This window comes from Octodon degus, unplaced genomic scaffold (genome assembly GCF_000260255.1).
Source record: "Octodon degus isolate 3935 unplaced genomic scaffold, OctDeg1.0 scaffold00165, whole genome shotgun sequence".
Classification (NCBI taxonomy): domain Eukaryota; kingdom Metazoa; phylum Chordata; class Mammalia; order Rodentia; family Octodontidae; genus Octodon; species Octodon degus.
Genome location: NW_004524741.1, coordinates 5,275,949 through 5,285,079, shown reverse-complemented (window position 1 = coordinate 5,285,079; position 9,131 = coordinate 5,275,949). Strand labels below are relative to the sequence as shown.

General features: G+C 35.3%; 1 pseudogene; it reads left to right on the top strand.

The window, feature by feature from the left end:
• The first annotated feature begins 7,108 nt into the window (after positions 1-7,108).
• On the top strand, positions 7,109-7,632 carry LOC101580298 (annotated as a pseudogene).
• Positions 7,633-9,131: the final 1,499 nt, after the last annotated feature.

The following is a 9,131-nucleotide window of genomic DNA, read 5'->3' as shown; positions in this document are numbered from 1 at the left end:
CTTCTCTCCCTCCTTGTTCTCTCAACCGAAAATGAACCTTAGAGGACTTTCATGTTACTATACATTACTGCATTTAACTTGTTTAGCGGCTGCTTACTATTCTGAAGAATAGTTATATTTTTCTTTTTTTTTTTCCCCTATGGAGCAAAAAGCTGAAATAAGCAGATTTTTACATTTAACCCTGTACACATATACTGTAATTTTTTGAGGAATTGACTTTTTAAAAATAATATTTCTCAGAGTATTAATTTTGAGAAACTAGATCACCCCCAATTAGACCATAGTACTATCCACTTACCCCTCAGTCCAATGTACAAAAGTCTTTCCCCCATAACTTCAGCAGCTTTGTAAGTAATACATTATGTGAGTTTTACCAGACCAACATGAGAGCTCTATATACTACATTTCTTTGTTTCTTTCCTGTTTTAGGAATGCAGGGGGAATCTTGGGCATCGAACCCACCGCTTTGTGCCTGCCAAGTATCTGACCTACCACTGAGTTTCATTCCCAGGACCTCTTTCTTGTGTTAATTTGCATATTAGTAAGGATGAATGCTTTTGGGATAAGATATATATCTTCCAAGGTTTTCCTTAAAATCTGTGGTTTCTTGTTTAATTTGTTTAGTTTTATGTCATTATTTAGAAATCTGTTCTCCATATGAATTGCTTATGTTAACTTCTAATATCTTATGATTTGTTTTTAAACCTAGTTCTTTTATTTATGTGAACTTTCAGTTTTGCTTATATTTGATGTGTTTTAAATTTCATTTATTTTTATCTGTTACCCAGCTACCAGTAACATTTTTTAAATAATCTTTGAATTCTAATATAAATATATCCAGTTTTGTTTACTTCTTTATTTGTTTATTTGGTACAGAGTCTCTATGAAATTTGGACTCATAGTGGTCTTCCTGTCTCAGGTTCTCCAGGGCTGAGATTATAGTCATGTGTCATCACACCTGGTTTTAGGGGCCTGCACAGTGCCCCCAGGGTTCCAGGGCCAGCATGGCATGTGATATTGGGGATAGAACCCCGGTCCTTGTGCTTGGCAGGCAGGCACTTAGACTACCAAGCTATCTCCCCAGCCCCGCAGTTTTGTTTCTGAATAGTACATTCTGTTCTATTGATCTATGTGTCTAATTTGCAGTAGCATGCATTTTTTCTAAACTACAGAAGTAAAGGTGGAAGAAATACAGCTTCAAGTCAAGAAATGCCAAGGATTTTAGTAACCGCAGGAAGGAAGAGGACTAGGAAAATCCTATCTGCAGGCCTGGGGTGGGTGGTGGGGTGCTGCTGACACCTTGATTTCAACTTTTAACCTTTAAAACTGTGAGAGAATAAATTGTTCTAAGCCATGTAATTTGTGGTTCTTTGTTTTGAAAGCTCTAGAAAAATGTCCACTTACTAATTTCTTAAGCAAGGTTTTGATATTGAGTAGGACATGTCTGATTTTCACTAGCTTCTTGAAAAGTATATTTAAACTATTAGTATCTTTTCATATGTCATGGAAATTAGTTGAAATTTTGGTATTTTTATTGATTGCCTGATTTGCTTAGCTCAGGAAAACCCAAGGCTCCAGTTGTAGTACTTTTTTTTTTTTTTTTTGGTGGAACAGGGATTGAGCTCAGTCCCTTGTGCTTGCCAGGGAAGCTCTTATTCCACTGAGCCATCTCCCCAGGCCCCTGCAGTACTTTTTAAACATCATATTATTTTGGTTCATAAATGCAGTATCCTTAACTTATTTTTAATGATAAAACTATGATTTTCTCTATTTTCTTTTTTTGTATTTTTTTAGGGAAGGGTCTCCAGGGTGTTCAGGGTCTCACTACAAAATCAGACTCATAGTGATCTGCCTGTTTACAGCCTCCCAAGAACTGGGGTTACGGGTGCACACCACCATGCCCAGTCCCGATTTTCTCCATTTTCATGAAGCATGGTCTTGGTTTCCACTAATTTGTTTTTCAACTGCTGTTTTCTATTTCCCAGGTTGGATTAGAGACTTTCCTCAAGTGTTCTCTAAGCCTTAACTATTTGTTCATGAGAGTAGTAAGGGATCAAAAAGCTGAAGAAAAATTCCAAATATATGCTTAAGGCTTAAGGACTTGGAAACGTTTCGCATGTGATCTGCGGAGAACACTTACTGAGGAGTTCCCGCGTCAGTATCTACAGAACTTTCATCTTGAGCTAATCAAGTTTCCCAGAATAGTTTGCAATTTTCCTCAGGCTGCTGGGTGCTGGGACCTGAGCTGAGTGAGGATGCAAGAGGGGACAGTTCCCACCCTTAGCAATCAGTGTGTAGAAGCTCAGAGGTGTCCCTCATTTGTATAGGTAGCTAGAACTTCAGCTACGCTGTTGTCTCCTAGAATTAAACTCTCAATCCTTCGTATGGCAGTGCAGGGGCAAAGAGTAAGATGGAGAACAGAGAAATCACTTTTACCAAATTGGACAGCCATGCTACTCCCTTCCCTGATTAATACATGATACTTTTGAGCATTTTTCTCTTACTTTTTGAGTAGTGATTCATTATTTTGAGTTGCTAAGTCGGTTATCATCCATCTATTCACTTTCTCATTTATAATATTTTGTTACTCTCTTATTTTCCTCTTTCCTTATGGGGTTATTTATATTTAAAATTCCTTCATTATAGTTTTAATGGGTTCTGGAAAAGAGGTTAAAGTAGATGTTTCTCAATTTTCCACCTTAACCAGGTGAAACTTAAACTTGTTTCAATAAATTAAAATTGTCACTGACTTCTAAAAAAATTATATTTAAACTATTAGTATCTCTTTATGTACTTTAGAAATTAAAAACTTTGAAAAAATTACATTGCCAGTGGAATATTATCAGCCACAAAGAAGAATGAAATTCTGCATTTATGACAAAATGGTTGGAACTGGAGGACTTTATGTTAATTGAAATGAGCCAGACATAGAAAGTCAAGTGCTAAATATTCTCTATCTTACACGGAAGCTAAAAAACCGCTGAATGTAGAATAATGATTGCTAGGTGTGGGAAAGGGTGATGGGGAGGCGCAGGAAGCCGGGTTTGATCAGTATACTATAAGCATGTGTTGAACTATAATACAGACCCCAGTAATATACACAGTTAATCAATACTAATCAAAATAGAATATTTTAAAAAACTATGTTCTAATATCATTTAAGAAATCTGAAGGAAATGTGTTGAAAAAGACTGGATTGATGAATTTTGTCTCAGTGACGTAAATTGTTGAAAAATAAAAATATGATTATGCCATATTTCCTGGTATTGTGAAATAGTATTTCCTTTCGATGACTGGCTCTATTCACAGCTTGTATTTGGCATCACTGCGTTTATGTGTACTATTGGTACACAAGGCGCAAAATCTATCCAGAAGTCTTATTGTTTTATGCGTTCTCTAGCCCACATTTTTATGTTGATGGCACATTCCAAATTTCTATTTGAGTTATAGTCTAATGAAAGATGATATGTCTTGTGGCAAAGGCAGATTTTTTTTCATTACATGGAAATGAGGGGCATGCTAGTCCATGAATGAGGCCCTATTGTTTGCCCCTTTCTTTCTTGCTGACACAAAACGTTCTATTCACTTGAAAGGCAGAGTCATTTTCCATTTCAGGGGACAGCTCATAAGGAATCTCAGCCAGTCACTGTAACCCTATCTCGTCCTTCTTGACTGTATTTTGGTATAGGCATGTGATCCAATTCTCACCAATGCAGTGAAAGGGAAAGTCTAGTATAGCATTTATAAAGTGGTTTCTCCTGATTAAATGACAGCAATAAGGAAAGCTCTCTCTCTCTCTCTCTCTCTCTCTCTCTCTCTCTCTCTCTCTCTCTCTCTCTCTGAAAGTGCAGTGCTTCGGGCTGTTGTGCAGGCTCGACTCCCACACAAGTCCAATGTTAGTGGAAAGTGCCTGTCCTGCTGAGGTACAAACTGCGCTGCCCTGCCGTTGCCTGCCTGCAGAGTTCTCACGTGACCTGACTGAGAATGCTGGGGTTTGAGACATTTGTGCCCAGTTGTTGTACTTCGAACCAAAAATAGTTTAACTAGTAAAAGTGATTAAATGTAGAGTACTTAGTGATTATCATGTCGTGGAAGATGATAATCAGCTTCTTTAAATATGTTTTATCACCTACAAACTGGAGTTAATATCTACCACTTAGAAACAAATGAGGCAATATGCTAAAAATAAGAAAAATGTTCTCTGAGGCTGGCTCACACATGCCAAATATATAAACACTTTCATTTTAATAACAATCTAATAACAGCTCTGATTTGGCCTAAATTGGGGTGATTGGGCTTGCAAGTTGGAGACCTGCGTAGGTTGTTTATGTCCAGTATTTTGCACATGTAACTATTCCATAAAATTTAAAACATAAGTGAACATAGTAGCTACAAAATGTGTTTTTATTAAATGAATAAATAGGTGAGTGAGTGAACAATAACTGTCAGTTGTTTCTAGTAGCTATTTGTTACTCTAAATTTCTAGAAGAACCAGTAGCATGGTACCGAAATACATGCCTTGGGAAACTTAATGGACATAGTTTCCCTAGGCAACTTAAGATAGGATGCTTAGTGGTTAAAAATATGACCTTTTCATAGAACACCATGCTGTGTTCTTGTTCTTTCTTACTGATAAAGTAGTCCATTGCACCATGAGAAGTTCCCAGAGACCCTTAGAGGAAAACTCCTTGAAATTTACTGGGACTACTCTTGTCTCTTATCCTACCTTGCATTTTATCTGAAATTCTCATGTGTGGATGCAGCATCAAATTACATTTATATAATGCACATTTAGCATCTTGCCATAAACAAACTCATTAGAACAATGGAATGTACTGGAGAGGTTTCTACAGAACAAGGTGTTCCTTATAAAGTTTTGTGGCCTGTGTAATTTTCTTCCCCTTTTAAACTATAGACGCATCTTGAGCACAAGCAGATTTCCAACTAGAATTTCATCATCTTATCACTACAGTTTGTGTTCTTAGAAAAGAATACTTAACATTGAGAGACAGTATTTTCTTTTGTTTACAGAAACAAGTACTGTGCTTTTCACTAAAAAATCCTGACTCTAGTACAATTTGACATCACTCCTGAACTCCAAACTCATTCTTGTTTTGGACTTTTTAAAGAGCCTGATTGCAAGTTCAACAAGATTATAATTTAAAAAGCAACAGCTCAAAGCTTTGTAATGGTTTTAATGCTGACTCAACAGAATCCAAGTTACCTCAGGTCAATATAAATGAAATGACTTAAACCATTACTAAATTTGTGTAAAGTCCTCTGGAAAGAAGTACATGATTTATGCTTAAATACTTTATGAGCTTAAGGGCTGAATGTCAGAGCTTTGAGAAACCAAAACCATCAAAGAATTAACACTTTAGTCTCTTTGGTTGCTCTTCTAGAAATCTATTGAAAGATTATGGGCACAGATGTGTGCTTGAGAGAAAAAGTCAGTGATGAGACACTGCCATAGGCTCTCTTCACCTTCCAGTCAAGCTGGAAAGCAGCACTTGCTGTGTCCCAAGGAATGAGAAGCTGGCAAGTGTCCCTCAGTGGCATCCTCAGCTTGTGGTCTGAGGACAAATGTTTATTCACAAAAATGTGAATCCATGACAAAGAACCACGTGGAGGATTTAGTGGAACCTGGTTGCATTGAGGAAATTTTCAGTTGGGATAAACTTAGTAAAAATTAGTAAAATGAGAGCTCAAATTCCAGCTTAACATACTACTCAATCAGAAAGTTTTTAAATTAAGATATACAGAAAGTTTGTGAATTACAATGCCAATACCCCTTTGTTAGAGAGTGATTTTGTTTGAAGATTTGCAGTGACAATTTCCCATCCTCCTATAATTCTAGCGAGATTTAAATGATATTGTTCACATAAATTGAACTGTCTATAATAAGCACTCAGTAAATATTAACTACTTAATGGTCCAATTATTTGTATACAGGATGACCAAAAATCAGATATTTTTAAATTTTTTATGAAATAGTACAAGAAATCTAAAAATGACAATAGTATCATTTTTTCAAAAATTTTCGTGTGGATGATATATTTTAAAATATTTAATAGTATTGCAATCTGGACAATAGTATATAGTATCTTTCCAAATTCTTTTTGCATAATTGTCTTTCTTTGAATGACACACTATACACTGTCATGGTGACCTTTCTCCTGTGGGTGGCATAATTTTAATAAAATGTCTATTCACTCAAGGTAATGGTGAAGACATTGATGATGGATATCCTGATTGGTGTTTCACTTTCCCATATTTTTCAATTATTTGGTCTATTAGACATAATCTAAATTGTAAATGACTTTCTGAACCCACTTGTTTGAATAAATAACAAACAGATTCAGTATTTCTTGGTCTAAAAGGTGAGTAAGTATTTTATAATAATATTTTTCTTTGCTTTTTGATTATAGAATGGCTGATTAGCTCTCAGTCAAGTCTATCAACATCACCCATAGACTCATTGTAACAAGTGACTACTATTGGAGGGTTTTTTTAAGTTTCATTTCTTCTTTCATATTCTATCGTTTCTGTACTTGGAATAGTTGGCAATAAAGAAATGCCTTTTTTTGTATTTCTTAACACAGACTATTCTTTTGGATATGTGAACATTTCTCCCTATTTCAGGCTTTTGTTTTTCTGATGTTTTGGCTTTCCCTTCCTGCTTAGTTTCAGTGTCTCAAAAGTGTCCATTCTGTATTGTAACAGCATAGCACTGAGTTCTGGAAAAATACAAACATTGTCTGTAGTAAGACTATGTCCCATGTTCAAGTCGAATCCTATGTACAACCATAATGTGGTCATTGTTACAGTATGCAGCCATGTTAAAATGAACGAGTAGAATGATATCCAAGAAAAGCATAGATTTTAAACTGTTTATAACCTATGATTCATAGAAATAATGTGATGTGCCACAGGTTCTATAATTTCACATAATTATAGTGAACGATAAGTTAATGGAATTGCTCAGCTAAAAAAAAAAGTGTTAATACAATTTATATGTCCATGGAGGGTGTACCCCAATTAAAATGCAGAAAAATAAAAAATGTTGATTTCAGAGGTCACCCATGTGTGTTGGAAGCCTGATTGCATCATGTTGTTTAAAGGCTATGGGGCTTTGGTGATTTGGCCAGTCAGGAATCTCAACTTAGAGAACTGAGCAAGCAGAAAATCAGTAAGTCAACTCATCCACATCCCCAAGCACCTATCCACCCAGAGTGTCCTGTGGGAACAGATGAGCAGCCATCCAGAAAGTAAGAGAGAAATTTCTAGGAAAATGAAGGGCTGCTGTCATTAGTAAAAGATGTACATGTTGATTGTAAAGACCCTGTATCATCCCTCATGGTAAAAGATGCTGAAACACAGCAAGAGCCAAAGAAATTCAGATCGGCAAAGGCATCACTTTGGCATGGATGTTAAGAGCATTTCCAAGGGCAAAATTTCCACTGCAGAGGCCTTGACTCTTCTCAATATCATAACCTTTATCCAGGAACATGAACTGCTGAGAAAATAGCACAAGAACACCATTTAAGACTGAAAGGCGTAAATTCACTTTTTAAGTATTTTGTTACTTTTGAAGTCAAGAACTTTGCTCCTGAAAACAAGAAAGCACTATAGTCAAACTGCAGAAAATTATGAAATTACTTTGCTTATGTGTACATGTCATTCCCTTGTCTTATTTATTTCCTCATTTTTACCATGTTAAATTATAAAAATTACTAAGTGTACAATGCTTTACTTGAAGAGACTACTATTGAGCTTTGTTGACTTCAGATTGCTAATAGAAAGTATTTTTAAAAAATCTTTAGTTTGGTTTAGGTATAGTTTCTATGTATATGTCAGTATGACTAATCATATCTACAAGTTTATCACAAATGAGAGAACTGATATATTATTTTGGGCATATGATTACACTTCAAATGTTAAATGTTTTTTAAAGCCACATGATTTTTGGTTCAATAGGGTAGTTCTTTTATTAAGAAAATAAAAGAGCTCTAATCTGTACAAACTTATATTTTAAAACTGTAAATAACTTAAAACCATTTTGCTTTATGTGAAGATCAGTGATTGAACCACCAGCACTGCTACTGCTGAGCCATCTCCATTGTGTGGTGAGCTATCTGTAAACATGGATTCTATCATACGGTGTTGCACAATAAAATACTTCCTGTGTCATAGAAAATTTGCATTAATACAAGATGGAACCATATAAACAATGCATATATTGTTGTAGAAGTAGCATAAAATGTATCAAATGTACTTAGTAATAGTTTTGTAGATTATAGCACAAAGTTATGAGTTATTTTTCACAAATAAAAGAAACTAAAATTAGTACAAGAAATCCAGAACTTATTATTAGATTTTACTAGAAACAAACATCAAAAATAAATACAACATTCTCAACAAAGAAGTATGCAATATAAAGCAGACCTCTAAGTACATCCATGCAAACCAGAATCAACTAGTTGAAGTGACACATGCACAACTGATGCTCAGGACGGCCAGCACATAAACAAGTATGCTGACAAAGTGACACTCTGGGTAAACTGTTAAGTGGCTAGTGGGCATTATTATCATAGGTGCTATGAAAAATAACCAACAAGGATAATTATTTAGTTTATTTTTAGATGATACCCTAAACTAAGCAACTACGGAATGAACACGTCAGTCATTCAATCTCAAATATGTAGACTTTACTGATTCTTATCTTTATCCCAATAGACAGTGTTTGAAAGAGAAGCATGTCTGGGATTTTAAGGGAGAGTTATTTTTCATTCCATAACTATCAAGACTCTTTAAGAAGTATAAAATTATTCGGTAAAGTTGAAAATTGCCATGGTTTGGATATGGTTTGAGTGTGTCCCTCAACAGTTCATCTATATATGGAGGTTTGGAAAAGTTCATATTCTTTTTTTTTTTTTTTGGTGGAACCGGGATTGAACTCAGGCCCTTGCCCTTGCCAGGGAAGCACTTATTCCACTGAGCCATCTCCCTGGCCCTTGCATATTCTTATATAACTAGAATAAAGGTAAAATGCTTCCCCTTTCCCTGATTCTATGTTATTTGGATTTTATCACTAAAAACTTGGGTATTCAAAGGGCTTATTTTATTTTCAA